Source organism: Vipera ursinii, assembly GCF_947247035.1.
Source record: "Vipera ursinii genome assembly, chromosome: 1".
Taxonomy (NCBI): domain Eukaryota; kingdom Metazoa; phylum Chordata; class Lepidosauria; order Squamata; family Viperidae; genus Vipera; species Vipera ursinii.
The window spans coordinates 77,462,801-77,489,459 of record NC_139512.1 but is presented as its reverse complement, the minus strand read 5'-3'; the positions used below and the strand labels follow the sequence as shown (position 1 = coordinate 77,489,459).

Genomic DNA, 26,659 nt, shown 5'->3' with positions numbered 1-26,659 from the left:
AATGATTTCTTATGAGCAGTCATTAAAGATTTAAATTGGATAATTAGAATTTTGGTTTTACAAATGAGAAAACTAAATTTGAACTGGATTTGTGTAGTGATGATGAGGATATCATAGCCAAGATGTATACAGACTTTTATTAAAAATAAATATATTAAAGACTGTACTTGTGGGCAAAATGATATAATATAATGCTAGATCAATGGGAAAACATGAAGCTCAATTTGAGCTATAATCTGAAAGAGAATTTCTACAAGATGATGTATCATTAGTATTTAACACTGGATAAATTGTCAAAGATGTATAATGGTATATGCTGGAAATATAATCATTCTGAAGGCACCTTTTATCACATTTGGTGGACTCATCAAAATTACCTGGTGGAAATATATAATTGGAGTAGACTTAGCATTGCTTTAGTTTATTAATGTCTGCTTTTTTGAAGTGTGAGATACACATTTGATTTTATTTAGTTTTAGTTTTTTTCCTAAAATGAAGACCTCCAGTGTGACATTTTCTTCTAATGTCCTAAATTCTTCCTCCAGTGTCCCAGAATTTCCTATTAAGTAACATCAAATGAAGATTGTCAGGAATGAAGCTAACAAACCAGGAATCAGCAGTCCCCAGGAGAACCAACTGAATCCACATGAATTCAATGGTCTTGAAGAAAATGGCCCAATGCCAACTGAGTAAAAAAAGAAGGGAAACCCCTAACATTTCAATCCTGGAGCATAAATTGATATGTGGGCTTTGATTCTTGTGTATTTACACTGAGTGATTCTTCTATGTGTATTTTGCATCATTCTAGTTTCAGATGAAGAAACTGATCTACCCATGTCATATCAGTGAGCTTCTGCCAAGAATGTTCTCAGATACAAGTTTAAGTTTCTGCAGAGTCAAAATCTTTGACTGTATCCAGTAAGGATCATGATGTTGATTTTCTTATGCCCTCTACCTTCTGAAAGAGAAAGTTGTCAGCAAGACAAGCCAGCATTTTCCAAGAAGGACCATGCTTGCTAGAGTTTGCCTGCCTTTCAATAGATGTTGGAACAAATTAAAGTGTGTCATCCATATGAAATGAAAGATATTTTTATGTCAGATGCTTTTACCGATATGTTTTTTTGAGATAAGTTTATAAAGTGTTATCTTTATGTAACACATTTTTGTGTTTGTCACTTTCTTAAGCTTTATCTGGTTAAGAATCAAATCAGAATTTATAAATCTAATACCTAGCATTTTATAGTCCTTCCTGGCTTTGATATTGTGTTATCAGATATCAGAGAACTGGAATGCTTTGTATCAAAATAGGATGATTTCTACCAACTTAGCCATTCTTTTCATAATTCTTTTCACTTCATTGGTCAGTGCCTAAATAATTTAGAGGGGGGGGGGTTGAATAAAGGTAAAGTTTTCCCCTGTTGAATTATATCTGACTATAGGGGACAGTGCTTATCTCTGTTTCTTAGCAAGAAAACCAGTATTGTCCAAAGGTATTTCCATTGTGATGTGGCTGGAATGACTGTATGCCAAGGCACACAGAACACTGTGATCTTCCCACTGAAGTGGTACCTATTTATATACTCACATTTGCATGCTTTTGAACTGCTAGGTGGGCAGGAGCTGAGACAAGTAATGGGAGCTCATCCTGTTGTGCAGCTCTCAGGTCTTGAACCCGGGCTGTCCAGCTGACAAGCTCAACATCCTTAACTGCTGAGCCATTGTGCTCCTCTGAAGTAGTAATATTCTCCTCCAAATTAAAATTTGCATGTGGTGCTTACTCTGCCTCCACCTTCATGGTTCCTAGAGTGTTTCCAACTCCTTCAGTTGCATTCAAAGGCAACATGCATATCTTGTCTCCCTGCAGAATAGCTCAGCTCAGTGCAAATTTTAGACAGAAAGGCAATCAATTAGTCAGTATGGTGGTTGCTGCTCTGAATAAACATGCTCATGATAAATGCTTTCAGTCATTTGGGGATATTTTGGGAAAATACCACAAAACCAAACGTTCCCAAAACTTCAACCTTCCCACAAGGAAGAATCATCTGTATTTTATAAGGCTGATTTAACCATTTTTTGTACAAAAGTGATGGGAGGCCAAAGCAAGGTACAAAACATCTAGTATTTTCTAATATCCCGTACCATGCAGTATAGTGAATAATTTGCAAGTCTGAACCAGATATAACAAGATGTCTGAAATGGTGCAACCTACTCTAAATAATAAGGAACATTCTTTCCTTCCAGAAATAATGGCAATCCTCTCAGGAGAACATATTTAGATGAATGGCCTATGATAATGTGCATGCAAAATTAGCTCCACATGGCAAAAATGTCAACTGATGGTTGAATCATCTGATGCTTGAAACAATTCTCATTATTCTAAACATGGTCTTGAAAGAATAGATGGTTGGTTTGCCTAAGAATCTCATTTGATATTATATTAAATATAGAGGAATTAGAAATAGATTGTTCTGTACTATGCAAATATGAAGAATCCTCTTTGCATGAATGTGCATCTATTCTATTTGTAGAGACTAATAGCCCACATCCACAGCTCATGGATAACACTAGGTTCAGCAAATTATCCTTAAATATGCTTTATTTTGTCCTACCAGGTCAAGTCTGAATTCTTAATGAAAAGGCTTGAGTCAGATCTTGTAAACCGTTTGTCACATTAATAACTACATTTCAGACATCTGTAAGAAAATTTTCTTTTAAGATGAACTCTGTGAAATCTTGCTGAGGGTGCATTTGGGAAACATACCACATCTAACTTTTGGCTACTAAATATTGGATTTCAATGTTCTTCATGCCAGACCTGCAATTTCTAATGTGCATTCTTAATTTGTCTTGCTCTTTTATCACGGGATGACTAAACAAAAGAGACAGAATGCAGAAGTTATTAAATTTGTCTGGTGATTTTTTTTTTTAGATGGTGGGTCGAACAAAGGATTGCGATATTTTGCTCCTATTGACATTCATAATTTGTAGAAATGAAAAAGTTCACTTTTTCAAAAACTGTTTGCTATAATGCTACTTTGAGACCCAAAAGAGATTTTTAAAAAATGTAAAGCTGAGGAATACAAATTAACTAAAAGAAAAAGCTTTTTATTTTACAGTCACAAAAAGCCGAAATTGCTTTCTGCCTTGAAAAGGCTGAGGGAGTTCAGCATCAGCAAACATTCATTCAAGGTAGGATGGGCGTACATTCATCTAAATCTGCATATAATGTTTCTTAGTTTAATCTAATGTGTAAGTTAATAAACACTGGCCATGCAACATTTATCCCAGAGTATCTATTAAATTTTCTATTGCTGAACCACTGCTCTCTCTTCTTTTTGTATTCTAACTCTGCTAGCTTGATGGTAGAAAGCATACCTTCCTCACAAGCTCTGAAAGAAAGAAAGAGAAGATAGAGAAGATAATGGATGGTATGAAAAAGTTCTTTCAGAAACTCTGGACTTTCCTGTCAATACTGATAAACGAAGAAGCACTCAGAACTAGTCAAACTAATTTTGTTACTGTTGTTCCTTTCCCAACAAATCTGGCAAAACATGGGCAGCCGCCTCCTTATATTAGTTAACTCTTCCCAAATATTTTCAAACAGTTTTTAAGACTAAGAATTGACATTGTAAGTGTATGGGTGAGCCAGTGCTTTTTTTGTAAAAGAAAAAGGTGCCGGAACTCACACATGTCATACAACCTGCCTCGCCTACCCTACAAGGTTCCATCCAAAAAAGGTGTCGGAACTCCGTTCTGAGCGTTCCATGACAAAAAAAAAAAAGCCCTGGGTGAGACAATGAACAAATCCTGTCCTAGAATCTACCCTTCCAGGCAATGAGAAGCTTTAGCCTTCTAGAAGGGGTAGCTCATCCATGATGAATTTAACAGTTTGCCATTCTAAAACTTGGCAGCACAGTTTTGTCATCCTCGACCACCTGGCCCCAGTTTAACTTCATTCATTCAGTCTTTAAGAAGAGCTCCATCATTCAGAAGTTAAGCATACCAAATATTCTCTCATCTATTTTCTCTAGTCTATCATGGCCAACCACAAGGAGTTCACAAGCATGACTTGAGGGTGTTAATACTTTTAAATCATTTTACTGCTTTACAAATGCATTCATGGCAAGTTGACTTTGATATTTATTTATGTTTTTTAACGTAATGTCAGATTCTAAGACTCTGGTGAGTGTTATCATATTTAAAGCATAGATGGGGAAACATTTCCCCAAATATGCTGAATTGCAGTTGCTGGCATCCCACCCCTTTGGCCATTAGTTCCACTAAAAGCAGGAGTTCAATAAAAATTGTAGTTCACTCAGGTGTGAGAAGGCATAGGTTTTCCACTTCTCATTTAAAAATGCATGCTTACCGTAAATGCTGGTGAGTCTGACTCACAGAATCAAAAGCCTGGGAGGGAATGTTTAGACAACCAACCAAACCCTGCTAAATGCAGGAATCCAAATTAAAGCATCCTCATCAGGTTGTCTAGCCTCCACTGGAACACATCCAGCCAAAAGGAGCTCATCACCCCTTTGAGTAATTGGTTTTAGTGCTTAATTGCTCATATCCTTGGGACATGCTTTCCTTGATGTTTAATCAGAATCAGCTTTCTCAAAATTTAAATCCATTTATTCTGCATCCTCAGGTTCAGGGAGAATTGATGTTGATGTTGACCTGCAATCTTCTATCTTCTCAAGTACTTGTAGAGTACTATTACATCTCGTTCTGTCAAATGTAGTCAACTCTCTTTGTATCACCTTACGAAACTTAATCTCTATTCTTCTGATGAATCTCCCTGCCTTGTTTTGGATTTCTATTTTAGATCATCTGAATGTTTTTAAAACTAGATACAATACTTGTGGTGAGGTCTTACTAACCTCTTAATAGTTTCATGACCTTAAACAGGGAGTACATTGAATGAAACTGAATTGACTACTAAAAAAACAGAAGTGGAAAAAAAACCTCACCAATTATGCTCTTACCTACACAATCATTTGCTGTGAAAAATCAATTGGAACAGGCATCGAGTAATCAGGATATTGATTACCAATCTATTATATCTACCTGTTTCACTGACTGTATTCTATCCTGAGATCTATTGATATAAAACAGATTGGGTTTTTTCTAGTCAATTTTAAAAACAATGCTTCAAATGTACAAAACAAGTTTATATTATGGAGCTTGTCTGAGCATAGAAAGTAGTCTGAAATGGAAGAGACAACTGAATGCTAAAGCTAAAATAAAATCCAATTTTCCTTAGTGTGCAAACTTCTAGCATTGACTTTCCAAAGATAATAACAGGGAATGGAAAGGTTATTGAGAGGACTGCCTGTAAAGGTTCCCCTGCACATGCATGCTAGTCGTTTCTGACTCTAGGGGCCGGTGCTCATCTCTGTTTCAAAGCTGAAGAGCCAGTGCTTGTCCGAGGACGTCTCCGTGGTCATGTGGCTGGCATGACTAGACGCCAAAGGCGCATGGAACACTGTTACCTTCCCACCGTAGTGTTCCCTATTTTTCTACTTGCATTTTTACGTGCTTTCAAACTGCTAGGTTGGCAGAAGCTTGGACGAGTAACAGGCGCTCACTCTGTTACACGGCACTCGAGATTCGACCCGCCAAACTGCTGACCTTCTGATCGACAAGCTCAGTATCCTAACCCACTGAGCCACCGCGTCCGGACTGCCTGTAATATCATGTAAATGTAATGTAGCACAAAGATTAGGTCAGAAAACAGAACCGTGCCTAAACAGGCTTAGATTGAATAGGTAGACACCATTTTATTTACTTAATGTGTTTATCTCACCAAATTAAAACCATGCATTATACTCTACATAAAAAGGAGATAAATATAAACATGGCAATGTTCACATCAGGTGATTCAGGAGTTTAAGAAAGGTCAGCAAAGAAGGAGCTAATCTGGTCTTCACAGATAGGTTGTCCTATGATACTGCTTCACCTCAACTCCTGAATCTTCTGAAAGTGTGGGATTTGCAGTAGTTTCTCTCTGGTAGCACTAATTTCTCAATCTATCGATAGGAGTAGGTGATCCAGAAGGTTCACCTTGAACGTACCATTGGTTGGCTTTTATGAGGGTTTTATAAGTCGATAGCAGTACTTCAAATTGGATTCAGAAACCAATCAGTAACCAATTAAGGTATCAGCCCTTCCAGACAACCAGGCAGAAATCCAACACTATAATTATTAACACTATCTTTACTGTGAAATTACAGTAACATAATCTTGCTGAAAGCACTTCTGCCCTCCTCTACATTTATTTTCCACGAAATTAGGGAGGGTCCCTTCAGAGATGTTTTTTTCTGCCCCCATTCCTGCTTTGTACTCAGATTTCATTCATCATACTGTTGCCTAGGCTTCAACAATTCCTCCCGTCTCCCAAGGTTACTCTCACATCTCACTACAGCAGGATCTGTAATGATGTAATACGCTCCCAGTGGTGGGAGTCTGAACGCATGTAGCTCAGTGCATTTTGAACAAATTGTAGTTTCTGAGTACGTTTTAAGACCAATCCCAAGTAAAGTGCAGTACAGCAGTCTAAATACATGGTGTTAAATTACCATGGCTAGGTTCTCAACTAGAGTACTAGCCAAACTTGGGAATTTCAGAATGAGTGCTTCATTTATTAATTTAGACTCTAAACACAGAAGCAATATATTTTTGATAAATATCTCAAATAAGATTTCTAATTAAGGTCCTAATTAATACACTAAGAGGCATGTTGGCTCAGTGACTTAATGCTGCTGGAGATGGTCTTTGCTCCAGTGGTTCAAGTCCTAGCACTGCATGGTGGGGTGACCTCCTCAGCTTCTGCCCACCTAGCATTTGAAAGCACATTCTATGCGAGTAGATAAATAAGTACCATTTTGGTGGGTAGATGAGCGGCTGTTTTGTGCAGACAGTTAGAATCCTGCCAGCACTGAACATTACTGATTGTGACGCCCATTTGTGAGTCAGCTTCTGTGGAGAGAGAAGGCATAAGATGACACTGCAGGAAAGCCCTTCATCTTTCCCATGCAGAGCTAACTCCCCTTCCTGTAGTGCATCTTGAGAAGTGTGCAAGTGTGAACCAAACAGAGCTAACAAACAGGCATCCAAACTACTATTCTGCATTAATATTATAGTCTCCTGGCTAATGTAACACCGCTATATGCTAAATAAATAAAAACAATAATATCTTATGCAGTGGTTTAACAGAAATTGTCTGCAATTACTTACTTATGCTACATCCAGCATTATTTTTTTTTAAAAAAAATGCATAACTATAAAGATTGCTCTCCAGCTAGCATTTCTAATACTTACCATTGATTGACCTACTGGAAATGCAGCTGTGGGTCACAATTCTCTGCAGAGACACTCTCCTATAGATAAGGGCACAAAAGAAATACTGTACAAGCTCTCTGGCCAAAAGACTAATGATTGATAGCCTTCCTGAATGTCTCTTTGTTTCGAAACTTTTCATCTCGAGAGAGATAAAAATCGGTTTCTTTCATCATAGAAACATGAAACATCTCAATTATTCTATTAGGCTCCTTAAGTATGTACTATAATTAAACACAGTGCCCACTCAATTACTTGGCTGGTAATTGCTTTCCAAATTTCCAAATGTACAGAAGGTGTCTGTGTTCGCTCTTTAAAAAAAAGGAAGGGTTGGGGAAGAGGAGAAGAAAACCGAAGACAAATAGCTATATTCATCAGATGGGTCATGTTTCCTATTCCGTGATAAATACATCAAGCTGCACACTCAGTTTGTCAGTTTCACCAATGAAGAATCTCCGAGAGTTCCACGCATTTTTGATACAACAATGGAGCCCAAGCCAAATCAGATTCCATTTCGCTTGAGCATAACCAGAGTGTGTAAAAGTAGATAAAAAAAATAGATACTGCCTGCACTCTTACATTTGCCCAGCCACTTTGATCCCGTAGAGTTGATGTGAACTGGGTTCTTTTGATTAAACAATGTCGTTTATTGTCAGTCCTGCAAGGTAGACCAAATTGGGACAGTGGAATTATGAATTCTAATACTACTTTATTGTAAGTAATCTTACAAGTCTGAAAGTGGTTTTCCCCCTCCCCCCTTATCTTTATCTTCATGAGAATTAGGGAACATCCATATCTGGGACTCTTACTCAAATTACATTTCTGCTCTGGACTCAGATTTCTTTTGTCTGACTGTTGCTTTGGTTATGGTGCTTCCCTTTGTTCCTCACGGATATTCCTAAAGAGGTAAAGATAAAGGTTCCCCCACACATGCGTGCTAGTCGTTTCCAACTCTAGGGGCTGGTGCTCATCTCCGTTTCAAAGCCGAAGAGCCAGCGCTTGTCCGAGGACGTCTCTGTGGTCATGTGGCCGGCATTACTAGACGCCAGAGGCGCACGGAACGCTGTTACCTTCCCACCATAATGGTCCCTATTTTTCTACTTGCATTTTATGTGCTTTCGAACTGCTAGGTTGGCAGCAGATGGGAAGCGTAACAGGTGCTCACTCTGTTACGCAGCACTCGGGATTCGACCCGCCAAACTGCCGACCATCTGATCGACAAGCTCAGCATCCTAACCCACTGAGCCACCGCGTCCTACATTCCCTTATATCCATTAGGATCCCAGAAGCATGGCCTTCTACAGTGAAATTCCCCTTAAAATCCAATAATCCTCCTGTTTAATAGAGCTTTAGTGAGGGAGAGGGAGACTTCTTGTTTAATTGTGCTTTTCATTTTTTTATATATTTTTCTTTCATGTTTTACTATTCCTGTCAAGGTTCCAACTGATGAACCCAACTAAGCAAACACCTTCGAGACATTCCGATTTCTTAATGTAAGACTTTATTGAGTACATCATTTCATCACATACAAAAGCAAAACTGGGTCTAGCAAACACCAGCCCAAAGCCCTATAGTGAAAGAATAGAATTTCTCCTCCCATCGATGAACAGGTCACATTGCCCAGTTAGGTGCAGTTATATTGTTATGAGAAAATGTCTTTGAGTTGGGTCAGGCACCTGGTGAATTGTCCTTGATTCTCATGATCTGCCTTCTTTATCTTTGTAGCCTGCATTCCCCATTCTCCCCCCATGTTCATTGGCAAGCTAAGAAGCAATAATTCTTGCACCAGCAAAGCAAGCTTCAAGCTTGAAAATCCCATTGTAATTTCTTTTATTGTTGTGAGTTATCCAGATCTGTTTAGGACTGGGTGATATATAAGTTTAGTACATTATGGTTGCTTGCAGCCAGATGTTTAGACAAGTTTTGGCATTTTTATCCACCTATTGAGTCTTCCCAAGGACCTGGAATAGGCAGATGTTGTTTGATGGTATTAAAGATACCATCACAGGATATACGTATGCTGTTCCAAGTTTTCCTTTTGCAATTGACTGATAGTAATTTTGTCAATGCCAATAATGTTCACGTGCTCCAGTTTTGGGGGGAGATTGCACCCAAGGTGCCTGTTGTTATTGTAATAGTACTATATTTGCTTTCTTTTGCCACAGTCATTCTACTTCTGTTGCAGGTCTTTGTATTTCATGATTTTCTCCAGTTCCTCCACTTCTTGTACTGCAACATAATTATTATTGCTTTACATTTGATGAAAAGGAGAGAAAATATTAATGGCAAACAGATAGACATGTTCAAATAATAAACTTAAATTTGTCTTGTTTGTTTTGAGCATACCAGTATCTTTGCAGTTATTCACAAGAAAATGTAAGAACATGTTTTCTTTTTATTGATGTAATTGAGAACATCAGCTATGTTTAAATGTGCATACCTTATATTTGGCCTTTGTTTAAGTCCCACCTTAGTATTCTGTCTAATATGCTAAGTTTTTTTTAAAAATTATCTAGATGAGCAAAGAATTAATGACAGCTTCAAGGAAAATGATAGTAAACTAATCAGCTTTTAGTTTCATATACAGGTGGTCCTCGACTTAAACAATTGAGCCCCAAATTTTTGTTGGTAAGCCAGACAGTTGTCAAGTGACAACTGTCCCATTTTGTGACCTTTCTTGACACAATTATTAAGTGAACAATGCAATTGTTAAATTATAACAGAGTTGTTAAGTGAATCTGGCTTCCCAAATAGCTTTGCTTGTCAGAAGGTCTCAAATGGTGATCACATGATCCTGGGACACTAAAACTGTCATATATATGAACCAATTGCCAAGCATACGAATTTTGATCATGGGAATGTTGCAGTGGTCGTAAGTGTGAAAAACAATTGTAAGTCCCTTTTTTCAGTGCGATTATAATTTCACTAAATGAATGGCTGTAAGTCAAAAGCTACTTGTAAAATGTCTTAGAAATAGGAGAAAATGGAGGGTTCCAGATATGCCAGTGACTGTCTGAGGATCATCTCACTGCCTTGATCAAATAACTTGCAAGCATAAATTCTGAAGTCTGAATGGATAAAGTGGTCTGATTCGAAAATAATTATGCCTCAAGTGATCAGCAGATAACAGTGCTACTGAAGCACTTCTTCCAATTCCTTGTGATCTTCTTGATTAATGCCATGCCTTTTGACAGCTGAGGAATACAGTTTTAATATCATTCTTTGGTAGCCAGAAGCAATGGTGGGATTCAAATACTGTATGTGAACAACCGGTTCTCTGTGTGGATACCGCTGGGCTGGGCAACAAAAAATTAGTTACCAGTTCTGCTGAACTGGTGCAAACTGGCTGAATCCCACTACTGGCCAGAAGTCAGGGATCAAATCATGCAAGCAAATATAACCAATTCTTTATTTTTGATATAGGGATATTTCTTGAAAATTGTGTTATTAATTTTGATTTCTACTCACTGCACAATTCTTGGCAGCCATCCACGATTCATCGTGTTTGTTCTATACACTTGTGGCTTTGTAGTCGATCTTTCATAACCTTTATCCCATTTGGCCCTTTTGCTAAACAATATGACTGTTCAATCCTTGATCCCAACTCTCAACCTGATAAATATCCTTTCATGTGCTCAAGATACAGCCACGAGTTGCTGGGTTTTTGTGAACCTTTTTTTTTCTAACCACTGCCCTGTCTTTTGAGACAAACTCATTTCATCTTGCTCCATTCTTATGGTCTAAAAGAGCAATAACACAAAGCAACAATGATTATCATCATATCAAATTGCCTATCCATATTGAAGTTAGGCTGCTTGCATTAGAGAATGGAGAGAGGATCTCTTTATCGTGCTTGGATGTGAATTCATATTGCTGTAAGAGGCTTACATTCTATTAAGCATTCCACAATGCAATAATGGAGCTGCTAGAGATATGAAATTTATGATGTTGGTTTTCCTTCTGAATAAGAATATAGGACATAATGCTAGAATTTTCAAAGATATTATAGGCAGACAGAGTTCAAAATACTGCTAGCTTCTCTGCCCTGCTCTCCATTGTGCTATTTTCCTTCATTTTAATATCTCCCTGTTTTCTTCCAGCTGATATCAAAGACTCAGGAGAACCCTCTATTCTAAATTCAGTTTGTGACCTATATTCAGATAGGTGGGGTGTATGGCTGGACTAGGCTCAGGACTTCCTAAGAAATGCACTGCCTCCCCTCATTTTCCTATTATCATCTCAATGAGCTTCGAGATTGAAAATCATATGTGTTCCTAGGCAATTATCACATTCAGATCAAAGACTGAAACTCTGTTTTTGAGGCAAAGAGAAGTCAGGGGAGATTTTGGTTGCTCCTGGGAGCTTCTAAGTAGCCGTATTCTACTTTCCCCTTTTTCTGAAGCAATAAATAAATAGATTGACTTTGTTTCTCCTCTTTCTTCTGAAAATGCTGTAAATCTACCCTCCCTTATCCTCAGTGAAGTTCAAGTTATTTCACAGCTGTTGTTGTAGAACATCTTTTTCACCTGCCTTTGAATTCCTTATCTGGTAAATGTCTCAATTCACATACATTAATGACATCTTTATTTGTTAGTTTCAGTTTTTATACCACTGTGAGAACATATACACCCTAATTGTGAGGTAAATCCAGCAACTATGCTGTCTCATAAGGCAGATTTCCTACAGTTCTACCTGTCAGCCTCAAGTAAATTAATTTAGGAAATCAACTCCACAGGAAGGCTAAAACTATTTTTATTGAGATTGGTTATAGTAACAGAATCTTGCAAATCTTACCTCCTCCATCCCCCACTTACCCATATTTGTACTTCTCTTAATTAGAGAGTTGTCTATCTGAGCATCTTCTAAATTGTATCTGTTGTGGATTTAAGGTATGTTTTACCCCTTGTGACTTTGGTAAGAAATATTGTCTATCTCCCTCAAAATCATCTTCTTTACTCTCTGCACCACTAGGACCTTGCTATTATTGAAGATTCATAAATAGTAGAGATGATTTCAGTCTCAGATTAGATTCACAAACATAAAACAGAACTCCACTCAAAAATACTCTCTCTGATGATATGGTTTCCTCAGCTTTACACCAACTGTAGCAATCAATCACTGGAGAGTCCTTGCAGCAGGCCCTGATTCAAAGGTATAATCCAGAAAATAGTCTTAATAATTGAGTAATGCAGCAACTCAAGTAGCACTTCAGAGGCACTAACAGTCTTGAAAGGACTCCATACATGCAATGTGCAAAATTTCCACAGCTTGACTGCTACTATTTCTGTTGTACATTATTAAAGATGGGTCATAACAGTAATTCTTCTAATGTTAGAATTATTGTTAGAGGAATAATGAGTTCCCTTAAGTCTCCAAAGCATTAGAGGCAAATTTCAATAGGGATAACAGAATTAAAATATATCTTGCACACTAATAGTTTTAGTAAAAGGTTTTAAAAAATAACAAATAATAGTCTAATAGCACTTTAAGAGGGACGCGGTGGCTCAGTGGGTTAGGACGCTGAGCTTGTCGATCAGAAGGTCGGCAGTTTGGCAGGTCGAATCCCGAGTGCCGCGTAACAGAGTGAGTGCCTGTTACTTGTCCCAGCTTCTGCCAACCTAGCAGTTCGAAAGCACGTAACAATGCAAGTAGAAAAATAGGGACCATTATGGTGGGAAGGTAACAGCGTTCCGTGCGCCTTTGGCGTCTAGTCATGCCAGCCATATGACCATGGAGACGTCCTCGGACAAGCACTGGCTCTTCGGCTTTGAAACGGAGATGAGCACTGGCCCCTAGAGTCGGAAACGACTAGCACGCATGTGCAGGGGAACCTTTACGTTTACCTTTAGCACTTTAAGGATGCACTGAAATTAAACATATATTTTGCCTTTAGAAAAATTAAAGAAACCCAAGCTAAGTTCAAACACATATATACTACAGAGGCTAAAAATACAAACTGGTTTAGCAATGAGAATAAAATATACAAACAGCAGTGTGGTGATATAGGTTAAAAAGTTAAATCGGAACTGTGGAGAGATAATTCGGGAATATTTTCACCAGAAAGTCTACATCCAAATCATAAAATATTAGAAAGACCAAAAGCAGCACCTTGAAATAATTCCAGAAACTGGATAACTAGCAAAATCTCTGTAAGTACTGGTGTTCACAGGACCTTTCAAGAGAGGTGCCTATTTAACAGAGATATATAATCATATGATTTTTATGATTCTAATGACTTCAGGACAGTGACCTGACCTCTCTGCTTCTTGTTTTGCCTTTCGTGTTTCCAAAGAAGCGCAACCCTTCATTTGAAAGAGGTCTGTTTGTCTATGTTTACAATTTCTATGTTGCTTAATTCTAACAAGGCTCTGGGTGGTTTAAAAATGAAACAAAAAGAAAATTCCTCAAACCCCAATAACAGGATGTGGGTGAAGAAAAGACAAACGTATTTCCCCTTCAGCATCTCTACAAGAAACAAGAGTTTCTTAGTCTCACTCAGTTGGACACATCAATTGACAAAGCCGTTGTCACTATGTCTAACTGTTCTGTAAAGAGAAGTAAATTATCATTTTAACCTGGGTAGACAGCAGTGGAAAGTCTAGATTTCAGAATAGCTTAGGGCAATATGCATACATTGGGAGTCCTTGGCAACCTCACAATTATAACAAATCATGTTATAATTCTTCTGAATAATTGGCACAACAGAATAGATAGACACATAATCTGGATAAATAAACAGGTTGTTTTTATAGGATTCATTTTGTCATGGTTGACTGAACCATAATTCACACAATTTAATTTTCTCAGTCCATGAAACACACTGAAACATAAAGTAACTAAACATACCATGTTTGTTCAACCAATAATGTGAAAATATGGTTGGCTTGTTAACATCTTAAAGGACTGTATCACCATTATCCACTGGAACAAATTCTGGGAAATGGGGTCCTGCATGTTATCTAGAAAAGATGGGACTATAAAAACATTCCATTATAATACAGATACAAACTTTAATTATCCAAGTATTGCTTAAGAAATACACACCGTATATTTGACTTAGCCTTCTACTTCAATTTTCCCAACCTGGAGCTATCTAAATATGTTGCGCTAAAGCATCCCCTGTCCTTATGGCCATGCTTACAGGGACTAGTAGGGTTTATAATCACATAAAGTTGAAGAACATAAGGTGTACAACAGCTAAAGAACTCACTTAGTCATTTATCTTTTTCTTGTTGAAAATATATAATGTTGTAAATACTAATGACTGGTTGTTGTTGTTTTTTTAAAAAAAAGCTGAGATGGGATATTATAGTAGGATATAAGAAATGCCAAAGAACATCACACCTACGTTTGCTTTCATCTGGAAGAGAGACTACTGGAGATTTGACCTGCTTACATACCAACATAGTATTGCAGCTATGAAAGTTAATAGACAGAAACCAACAGCCAAGCATTTCCAGAAACAAAATATCCATGCCCTTCATATTATACCCCGGAACAGCAGCCCATAGATTGCTCAGAGCTAGTTCTTTTCCTGCCCTTGCATCTGAAGGCGTCTTTTCCTTTGTCTTCCAATTTGTGGGTAAGATAAGCTCATGGTCTCCTCTCAAGGGGCATTTGTGGAGACAGGAGTCAAAATGTCAAGATGGGATTGTAACTGCATGATCAAAGCCCTGAATATTAAAAATAAGACAGGGTTCAATCAAATGAATGCGGCTACCATCTTGACATTTTAATCACCCTCCCTTCTCATTCTTCCCCCCTACCCAGAATTTAGTATAGAAAACTGTTTCAATCACATGAAGGTTTTTTTCTTCCACCATCAAGATGTGAGAATTTAAGCACAAGGCACAGCAGTTAGGGAGGAGAAAATTAGTAATACCCTTCTTCTAAACTGCCAGACATTGAAAACACTGACTCTATTATTACAATGAGATTGTTGCATTTTTTAAGGGAGCCGTTTGTTTTAAGAGGACTTTTCTAGCCTTGGGCAGCATGGAGAGAGAAAGGAACTGCCAATAAGCTTGAATATAGTTTTGACCCTATTTTTTCTTCTCTTGCCTCACCCACCATTGGAAACAATTCTTGGAAGACTGTTCCTCAGTGCTTTTTTTGTAAAAGAAAAAGGTGCCGGAACTCACACATGTCATAGAACCCACCTTGCCAACCCTACAAGGTTCCATCCAAAAAAGGTGCCGGAACTCCGTTCTGAGCGTTCTATGAGAAAAAAAGCCCTGCTGTTCCTAATATAAGCTTACCTTGAGCTTGAAAAATGTCTCCACATTTTCTTCAGCTATATTAATTGAGTAATTACATCAGTTTAATCAAGTCAGTTTAATCTCTTAGCGATTATATAGAAAGACCTTCTGAAAGATGATCTGTTCCCAGTCTATCCCTTCAGATCTGTCGGTCCTATTAGGTAGACCAGACCAAGAAATAAACTCCAAAGGAAGGCTAAAACTACTGTTATTGAGACTGGCCATAATAACAGAATCTTGCAAATCTGATAGTGTTCTACCTCCTCCCCACTTTTAGTTCAGTGAATTAGGGAGGTGTCTGGCCACTGGGGACTAAAATATCTTTCACCCCATCATCCTGGCAACAGATCTTGCATATCTCTGTCAAGGTCATCTTCTTTTCTCTCTATGGATCTCCAATCATGCATCCACCACTGCAATTGAGTCCATCCACTTTGCTGCTTATTGTCCTCTTCTTCTTAATTCTATCATTTTCAGCATTATGGACTTCTCAAGGGAAATAGGTTTTAACATAATATGTTTAGAATATGGTAATTTGAGACTGGACATTTGTTCCTTGAGAGACAACTCTGGATGGATTTGCTATATGATCCATTTGTTTGTTTGCTTGGCTGTTTATGACATTCTGAAGAGTCTTCTCCAACACCAAAGTTCAAAAGCTTCAATACCTTTATATTCTGTTTCTTCAAAGTCTGACTTTCACATCCATGAAGTGTCACAGGGAAAAACAATGCCTTTGTGCTTCTGATCATTGTAAAAATAGACACGACACAACATTTGAATATCTTTCCTTTCTTTACTGTATTACAGTGCTAGTCTGCAATTGTAAGCACCACGTGGCAGACCAAACCGAGCAATGAATTCCAAACAATAAAGATGTTTTTACCTAGATTAGCTATAGTAACATAATCTTGCAGTCTGACTGTGCTGCTCCTGTTCTCTTAGGCAACCATGATAACTAGGGAGATGTCTGTGTTATTACAACTTTATTTTACTAGAATATGAAATTCAAGATATCGTGCGATAGTTTGCACACTTGGTCAAGTGTCTTTTCTTGAGTATTGATATACAGATCTGACCTCTTCCTAATTGTTGGCAACTGAGTCATTCTACAAATTTGCTGTCACCTTAACTGACTCTTTTTCTGTTGCTTTCTATATTTCTACAGTTATACCATCTACTCCTGTTATCTTCCAATGTGATAATTACCACAATGGTGGAATACTAGTACTTTTTCTAGCATTAGAAGTAAATATGAAATATCTGCAAAATACTTCTCTACTGTACAATGTTTCAGTATACTCCTTCCAAGTTTGTGTGATATTCTTGAAATCAGTTATTACCTGTCCATTGGGGTCTTCTATAATACCAATTCAAGGTTCGTATCTTTTGAGTTTGGAGATCTTTTGGAAGATTGACTTTATCTTTTTTCATCTTTGATGTCTTTACAGATGTTGAAATACTGTTTTTTGCCTTCTCTAACAGCTCTCTGAAATTCGTTATTAAATTTCTTCCCAAGTTCTTTGACATTCTTGGATTTGACTTCTCATTTCTGCTTGGCCATTTCCCCTATTTGTCCTGACACTCCTGTTCGCTGTTCTCTTCTGTTTCTGGTTCTTTGACTGCCTCTTTTTATATTCATCCTTAATAGCTTACATTGCACAATGTAATAGATTACACAGCATGATTTTTCCAGTTCCCATAGAGGTACAGAGTAGATAGGCAGATGCTCAAGATTGTATCATGGAAACCAGTTTAATTTTGTTCGTCTGTTTTAAATTGATTTGGAATTTCCACATGAGTGGTTCACAAACTGCTCCACAATCAGCCCCCTGTTATGTCCTTGCTGTTATAACTGAGTTCCCCAACCTCCTTATACCAATAACATGGTGAGTATGATTTCTATGTGATCTATCCAGTGATGTCCACATATATAGACATGTTTTTTTTTAAAAAAAGAACATTTAGTGATAAATGAATCATTGGATTAGCAGAAACTGGTGAGTTGTTTCTTGCTTTATTTATACCATTCAACTATGGTACATTTTAATTCTTACTATTTTCAGCTGTGGCATTCCAGTATTCAACCACAAGCAGCACATCTCCCAAATTATATTCTGCTTAATTAAAGTACAGGTCCTTCAGTAGAAGTCCTTTTCAGTAAATAATAGGATTTTGTCTGCATGCCCACATATAATTGTCTGCATTTTACCAGTTTGAAGGAACATGCAGTACACTTATACACTTATACATACTCATAATAGTCATATAACATCACTGATTTATTTATAGATGTAGACCACTCTTTGGCAAAGATGTCCCTATGATTTATGGCAAAATAGTGGTTGGAAATACACAACTAAAGGACTACAGAGAACCTTCTCCATCCTGTTGAAGAGTTGGTATCCTCTTCCTAGCAAGAAAACCTAGGAGCTAGACAACCACTCAGAAGATTTCAAGGATCCCTGGCTTCCTCAGTGTTATCACATTTCCCAGCTGTTTGCCAAACAGCAAAGAAAAACATAGCACCGAAAACATATGCAACACTAGTATACAGCTTGTGCATGTAACATCAGAAGTGGTTTGTTATCCATCTTTTCTTGACAGATTTTAGAACTAGGACTGCACAGACCTTTCATGAAGAATGTAAACTTGGCTCAAAGCAGCTTCATTCTGAGATGGAAGAGTCTGACAGCATGCCAAAATTTAATAAAGTTTCATTAGGCCACAGCAGGACACATTGGCTACATTAATGCCAAGCAATGTTCACAGCTCTGCTTCTGATCTCATTGTGAGGTTCAGCTGCAGGAGTTTCAATGCTCTGAATGCGGTCTTCTCTCCACTACTGTAGTGCCATCTCTCTCTGCTACCCACCAGCTCCATCAGTAAAAATTAAGCTCAAACCACATGACCAAACACTATGATAGAGAACACATGGCATATGAGAATACACTTGGCCTTTCGTTATTAAATAGCTGCCCAAACAAAACATTGTTAGTGCTTACAGAATCTAAAGCAGAAAATATGAAAGTAGTTTGCTAACAGGCCTTGTCCAAACAATGAACTGTTGTTCAATCATTTCTCATTTCTTCTGCTTAATACTGTAATACAGTATTCTGTCAAGATCAAAAGGTAGATTGTTGATAAGATGCTGGATGTTTAGAATGCCCGTGTAATGTTTCCAGAAATTAAAAGGGAAAGTGATGTGATCTACTTTGGATAGACGTGGATTCAATTAGTTTTTGGAATGACAGAATTCAGTGATTCTTTTGCTCAAAGACATTTGAAAAGAAAATTAAAAGATAAGTATAGAATTTGTAGATCGAATAGAAAAAAAATCAATCTCTTGCAACAGACATCTCATTCTCCTCTGTTTCTCTGATGTCCTTTGCTTTGTCTAGTAAGAAGCCCTAATGATCACTTTAGAAAAACTAAGGTATGTATTAAAAATATTAATCTTATCTTGTGCTGCATAATCTTCAAAATATGAAGATAGTATTAATCTTTGTTCACACTTTTAGACTTTACAAATGACTATTACATTTAAGCTGATGGATATGATTATTGTTAGATTATTGGGGTTGGCCTCATTATTTTAGGACAGATTTTATCACTGGTGACTTCCTCTTAGCCATTTTCCTTCCAGCTATCATATCCTTAGCATGTGGCATGTGAGCTCATGTGAATTTGTTCCCAGTTCTACCACTGAGATACCATCATATTTTTTTATCCTCTGCTTTTATCCTCTGTTACTTGCAATCCACCATTTAAATGCAGAATGGGACAAGTCATTGTGGCTTACTGAGAGGACCTATTTTGGGGGGAAAAAAACAAAACCTTTAGCATTCAAATAGTGTTCCTAAGGGCACTATCAGATGTGTTTCCAATATCTATATAGAATGTGAACAGGGAATTGATAACAATGGCCAAGTGTTAACTCAGTGTCATATCTATATAGAACCTTTCATCCAGCAATAGAAATATCTCTATGTATGAGGTCACAATACTACATTAAATAGAATATGATCATTGATCAGAAGACCATCTATCTGCAGATTCATCATTGTTTGCATGGAAGAATATATGTATATATAAATGAAGGGATACATAGAAAAGGACAAAATGCAGCTGGAATGACTATCATTTAAAAGGTTATAGGACAACTTGACATGGCCAATTCACCCTGGCTATTTTTGATGTGTACCCTTTGCTAAGCCACTCAAAAGCATATCTCTTGAAAAACAGACAGCAGATTTTAGACCATTCCTTATTTCAAGAATGTATATAATTGAGGGGGGGGGACAGTTGCCAATAGTTTTGTAGTTTGTCTTTTCAGTTGATGTTATCAACTGGTAGATCAGATTTTTAGTTGAAGCAAAGGAGGAAAATGAACTTAATTTGTTTGAAAGCTATTTTGAATCCACCTTGCAATTTCTCAGAAGTATTTTCTTGTAGCTTTCTTGCGTGGCTTGATTGGCTAGGTCAGACCATCTGGTGTGGAAGCTGATGGTTGCGGTGGGAGACACATAAACATGGAAGCCATCTTTCACGAGAGGGTGAGTGAGCCTTTTGCCCTCCCTTGCAGAAGGTGTGTGTGTGTGTATGTGTGTGTGTGCATGCGTGTGTGTGTGTGTGTGTGTGTGTGTGTGTGTGTGAGGTTAAAAAGAGGCAAAGTGAGAGGAAAGAAAGGCAGCTGGTGTGGAAGCTTGCCCAACAGTGAAACTTTGCTGTTTCGGTTCCTTGGGTAGTTCAAAGGCTGGGATGTCTACGGAAATCTCTTTTTAGTCTTTTATCCTTTATATTCAAACTGCAGAGGAAAAGAATAAGAATAAAGCCAATGTCTCTGTGATTTGGAGGTATTATTATTAATAATATATATTAATTATATATTGGTCAGATGTAAAGGTAGACCTACAGTATGAGGTTTAATGAGATCTATTTATTAAATTGGGTTTAATTTAAAAGTAAATTAAAAGTAATCTTTGACAAAGTTTCAACTTTAATTTGTTTCAAGTCAATATCCATATTAAACTCCAAATGTAAATTTTTCCAGCTTGTTTGGCAACTTGTTAAAAATAATTCAATCTTTTACAAGCAACCAAATTTTGTTTTATTGGGCCAATTTCATTCTACAATAGAAAGCTGACATTTCCACTCATTAAACTAAATGGGTATGCCAGTGATAAATGTCCCAAAAGATTAATAAAATGCCTTCTTATAATTTAAAGCCACACAGTGCATGTGTCAGAATCCATTTATATCATATTCATAAATGTATGTTTCAAACATTATTCCATGGATTCTGCCATCTCCCGAAGAGGAGAGAATGGATGTGTATTGAACCGGTATTAGGCATTTCAAAGGAAAAGAGAAGCCTTTTGAACTGGGGAAATGAAGGGGGGGGGCTAGCATCTGGCTTGTGTCAGGGAAGAGAGCAATAAATATAAAAGGTCCTAAGTTCCTTTTTCCCACGAGAGGGATGATACGAGGTAAATGATGGGGGACTGACCAAATGGGGTTAAGGGGGGTTAAACCGGGAACTCTTTATAAGGGTTTAGTTCATGAGACAATATTAAGTCCTGTCTTGTATTCCTACAACCAAGTATGTCATAGTAAAGATTCTTTTTGGACTAGATTTGACTCCAAGAGTTTTGTCTTCCGAAGACGTAGTTTGGGGTGGGTCCTGACATTATGGTAACATTAATACCATAGTTTCCGGCATATAAGACTACTTTTTTAACCCATGAAAATCTTCTCAAAAGTCAGGGGTCATCTTATACGCTGGGTGCTGAAAATTTAGGGACAGGGCTGGCTGGAAAACCTGGAGCGGATCTCCCATTTAGTCTGCGCAGGGAAAGCGGGACCAATTGGCGAAGAAGCTGCAGTCTGTGATTTTTTACAGGCTGGGGTCTGGGCGTCTTTCCTTCTAAAGTTGAAGAGCAGCTGTAGTATATCCCAACTTGAAAGGCAGGTGGGGAAGGCAGCAGCCAGAGCAGCGGCTTAGCTCTAAGGACACATTTGACTCAGGAACTGGGCGGGCTGGCTGGAAAACCTGGAGCGGATCTCCCATTTGGTCTTTTTTTTAAAAATCCCATTTATATCCTGCCCTTCTCCAAAGACTCAGGGTGGCTTACAATTTAAAGCACAAATCAATGTGCTTAGCAATAGCCTTCATTCGGTGTATATGCCTGCTTATTAGGGCTTTCACCACCCCAAGCAGCATTATTACAAAGTCAGCTTATTGCCCCCAACAATCTGGGTCCTCATTTTACCTACCTTGGAAGGATGGAAAGCTGAGTCAACCTTGAGCCTGGTGGGATGCGAACCTGCACTAATTGCAGGCAGCTGGTGTTATTTAAGGCTCTGCGCAGGGAAAGCTTTAGAGTGAATTAGGATAAGTGAAAAAGTAAATTAGGAAAATAGGGAACGGTTGCTGGAATTGGGTATGTGTAGCTTAACGAAGAGAAGGGTGAGGGGTGACATGATAGCAGTGATCCAATATCTCAGGGGCTGCCACAAAGAAGAGGGAGCCAAGCTATTCTCCAAAGCACCTGAAAGCAGGACAAGAAGCAATGGATGGAAACTAGTCAAGGAGAGAAGCAACCTAGAACTAAGGAGAAACTTCCTGACAGTTAGAACAATTAACCAGTGGAACAACCTGCCTCCAGAAGTGATGAATGCTCCAACACTGGAAGTTTTTAAGAAGAGACTGGACAGCCATTTGTCTGAAATGGTATAGGGTTTCCTGCCTTAGCAGGGGGTTGGACTAGATGACCTCCAAGGTCCCCTCCAACTACTTCTTCTTCTTCTTCTTCTTCTTCTTCTTCTTCTTCTTCTTCTTATTATTATTATTATTATTATTATTATTATTATTATTATTATTATTATTATTATAGTTTAATCCACTTGCACTGTTTTATGTTTACATGTTTGATGACAAACAGCCTTATGTTTATAAGTGACAGTTTTCCTACTAAGCACCTGCATGTCATAAGCATTTGAATTAAAATTTCCATATTAAAATCAAATCTGATGTTTTTTAATTTTTATTTGGTGTGCATTGGAAGAGGGGTAGTCTTATACGGCGAGTATAGCCCAAACCCTATAATTTAACAGGAAATGTATGGGGTCGTCTTATACGCCCAGTTGTCTTATACGACGGAAAATACGGTACTATTAACTTACTTTGAACAGAATCTAGTCTTCTTTAGATACACTAAAAATTGAAGGGTTTTTCTTTCAACTACAATGGTAAACCTTGTAGGGTAGGCAAGGCAGGTTATATGACATGTGTGAGTGCCGGCACCTTTTTTACCTCCAAAAAAAGCACTGTTTCCAGGTATAGGAAAACTACACGTTAGTTTAATTTAATCATCTAAAATCTTACTGCCTGCTGAAGAAATATTAGTTTTCTGCACAGTTCTGATCCCACCCAGACATAGTAAAACTTACTGTCTGGAGACGTGACACCGCTCCTGGAAAAGCTACTGCACACATTAATTGTGTCGTTATAATCTGATGACAGTTAAGAAAGCTAGCTTGGAAACACAAGCTGTTCACAACTTCTTTACAACTTGTTCCATGTTGTAAATTCTTATGTGTCTCATAATAATAATCTGAAAGCAATTCATATAATCCAAGCTGGGACATAAAAGTAATGAGAAACAGTACCTCTCTATGCAATGTCTCCATCTAACTGAAGCTTAGAAACAAATTCACTTTTCTTAAGGAATATCTTTCTATTGAGAGCTGGGCAGTCTATTATTTTGAGAGAATACTCAACAGTTCAATTTTTTTTAAAAAAAATCAGAGTTATCAACCACAACAGACATGGTGATTGAATTTATTAGACCAGATACATCTCAAAGAATTAAATTAAATGCAAATATCATCCACTTTCCATTGATAGGGGAAATGGCTATGCTATACATTCATCATCTGGATGAGATTAAAATGCAGTTATCAGGCCAGTATATACATCAATCAGATCATTGATGAACTAGTAAAAGATACTACTAATAATGCCAGAAATATTCCCTTCCACGGTATTTTCAATATGACAGCTCACAACTCATCATTCACTGCAAAATTCCCAGCATATTTTTTTATAGTTGCAAAAGAACAATACAGCTGTTCTGCAGATCAAATGCAAGTTAGAAACTCAAAACACCCTGTGACTTATGGAAATCAAAATACTAATTCAGCTGTCTTTCTCTCCAGAGATGATGCAGTCCATTATCTAGCTGGTATGTTCCTTGTTCCTAAATTGTGGAAATGCCATTGCATCTGTTTGACACCATCTTAGTTTCTATGGAAACAAGCTTATTCCCAGCACATTATTATTAGTTCAAGGTGTAGAATTCCCTTGCCTGGGTAAGCAAAACAAAAACAAAAGCAGAAGACTTCAGTGACAAAACCAGTTTGTGGAAGGACAGGAAGTTCTGTGAGAACGAAACCTGGTGAAGAGAAAGAGAAGATGGTGGAACAATGAAGCAGATGACATAGGAATTTTAATAATTCAAATGGTTTATAAAGCACAAAATGGATTAGGCTGTTTCAAAGAGTATTACTAATTGGGCTCTAGTGCAAAGGAAAGAATTTCTCACTTTAAAAAAGTAGAGCAGGAACCAATGTATTTTCCTGAAATGAGATGTCAGTCATTTCGCCAATATTTGGATTTCTCCAAGTAGGCTTGATCAGACCAAATTTTAATTGAAGACAGATGTAAGAAAACACTGAGTCAGGGACCTTGTCAGAAAAAGATTGCTCTCTAGGTGGCAAAGGCAATTCCTAGGGTTGGAGTACAGTCAACTGATGAAACAAAAGGCACTTGCAACGTGGGTAAAAGAAGACCATGAATGATTGGATTGAATACAGGTAAGAATGCCTGTTGAAACCTAGATTGTGGCTGTACGTATTAGCAAAGCAAGGATCTTCTCTCCCCATATTGCATCCACAGGCAGCGCTTCTGTGGCTGTTTTAAGAAATGTCCTTTGAAGCCATGGGCAACAGGAATATCTTCCTAAGAGCTGTAGTAAAATCTTAGGACATCATTTTGCAGGAAAAACTGACCGTATTCATTTTTCTATATGAGTAAGATTGGATCAGAAAATTAGCAAACGAGCCTATGACATTTCATGAAATTTCATTTAGGCTTATAGGCTCCAAGGAAGTAGAGGGGTAATCTTTAATATGAGGTCTGCCATGTGAAGGCTTGACCCGTGCCATAACTGGCTCTTTGGAGAGGTACAAAGTGCTGGTGTGAAGTTGAACCTGGGAATTAGTCACTGCCTCTCAGAGGAAAGAGATTATACTCTGTCCTTGAAGAAGATGGCTATGCAGTCCATCCTGAAGAGACCCTACAGTTTGCAAATCTTGTTACTAGCAGCCAGACTCCTATCTTTCCTAGTTGTTGAGATTGCTAAGAGTCACTTTTGGTGAGATGGGTGGCTATACAGTATAAATTCAATATAAATTTGATAATAAATAAATCGATGCTCCAACTTAAAAAAAAACACTAGACAAAGTGAATAATCTGGTGTCTTTTCAATCAACATTCAGATTAGGACATGGGTTGGAAATTGAATGGCCTGCATCCAGAACTGATTAGGGGAAGAGCATCCCACTGATCCTATAAATATTCTCAGAGGCCATGATAATCTTCTAGGTTGTCAGCAAGAGCTAAAGCTGAGAATACTGTTTTGCACTCGTTTCTTTCTTATTGGCTAGGTGTTTAGGTTACTGCAGGAAACATACTTCAGATAGAACATAACACATCCATTTCATTCATTCCAAATGACGAACTTGAGATGGCTCCCCCATAAGAGATCAAAGGAAGGAGGCTAGAACATGCTCTTCTTCAGGTTCTGCCAAGCACTTTGGAACGGACTGGAAATGGAAATCCTTGAAAATCTGATGGCATCCTTCCCTAACAGACATTCAGAAATCAATGAAAACATTTGCTGCACAGGACTTTTAGGCGTTAATTGTTGAAGACCAATAGACATTTCTGTCTGAAGGCCAGGTTCTTGGGATGAGGGTATCATGAGGGTAATCAAATAAAATAAATATAAATATAAAATATGTATGCTCAGGATTGCTTTTATGGTTTTATATGGGCTTTTTGAAGATCACCAGGAGTTGTTGGGGGCCAGTGTTATAAAAGTTGCTGCAAAAAACAAACAAATAACTCCATCTGTGTACAAATTAAACAAGAATGTAATATATGATCTTACAACAAAGAAGATGCAGTGTCCAATTTAATGTGGGGGGGGTGGTTTGTTTGTCTGTTTGGTTTTGGGGCCTTCAAGTCAATTTTGAGTCCTGGAGACTAGTCCCTGCAGGGATTTTGGCAACACTTTTGAATGTGTACTAGGGTAAGTTTTGAAAGTGGTTTGTCATTGCCTCCTGCTTCCTAGGGTTGAGAGAGAATGACTGATCCAAGGTCACCCAGCTGGCTTCATATCGAAGACAAAATCAGAATTCATGGTCTCCTGCTTTCTAGCCTGATGCCTTAATCACTACACCATAACTCTCAATTGCTTATTAATTAGGAATGAAGTATATGTAACTGGAGTGGGCATACATTTCTGTTCATGTATATAAAAGAGGCTTGAACCAGTGAACAGATAGGAAATGGATAGCAAACCAGCTGCTTTTTCCTTTCTGATCTCCCTTCAGTCCATTGTTCCCGACATCTTATTTTAGTTCCCAACACACATTTGGTTTTGGATTAACCGAGAAGAAGAGAAACAGATTAGCAAAACTTTTCTGCATATCTCTTTTATGATTAGAAACAAGATATTCCCCAGTTTTATTTGTACATAAGACAGACACATGGATGAAACCAACAGCAAATAAAATCTCACTTCTTACTTATTTGGAGACTCCCAGTAGAAGTAAATGTATCTGATGTACATGGATGTGTATTTATGGAGAGGAAAGGATAAATAAATAATGTATTTTCAAATAATATGGCCATTTCATGGGATTCATTAACTGCACTAATCAAGATCTACCTGTACATAAAAGTAGATAGCTCAAGTCTAGTTTAAAGAAAAGGAAAA

The 26,659-nt window shown here is 37.7% G+C and overlaps 1 protein-coding gene across 4 annotated transcripts in view; it reads right to left on the bottom strand.

Moving 5' to 3' along the window:
- TP53I11 (tumor protein p53 inducible protein 11) overlaps positions 1 to 26,659 on the bottom strand; it is an 85,454-nt gene that overhangs the window by 42,690 nt on the left and 16,105 nt on the right. For 2 of the 4 annotated variants that reach the window (XM_083371118.1, XM_083371117.1), the window contains exon 2: positions 7,318 to 7,376. The exons of the other annotated variants lie outside the window; for them this stretch is intronic. The gene's annotated coding sequence lies outside the window, so the exon portion shown is untranslated. The remainder of the gene's footprint in view (positions 1 to 7,317; positions 7,377 to 26,659) is intronic. 4 annotated transcript variants of the gene reach the window in all.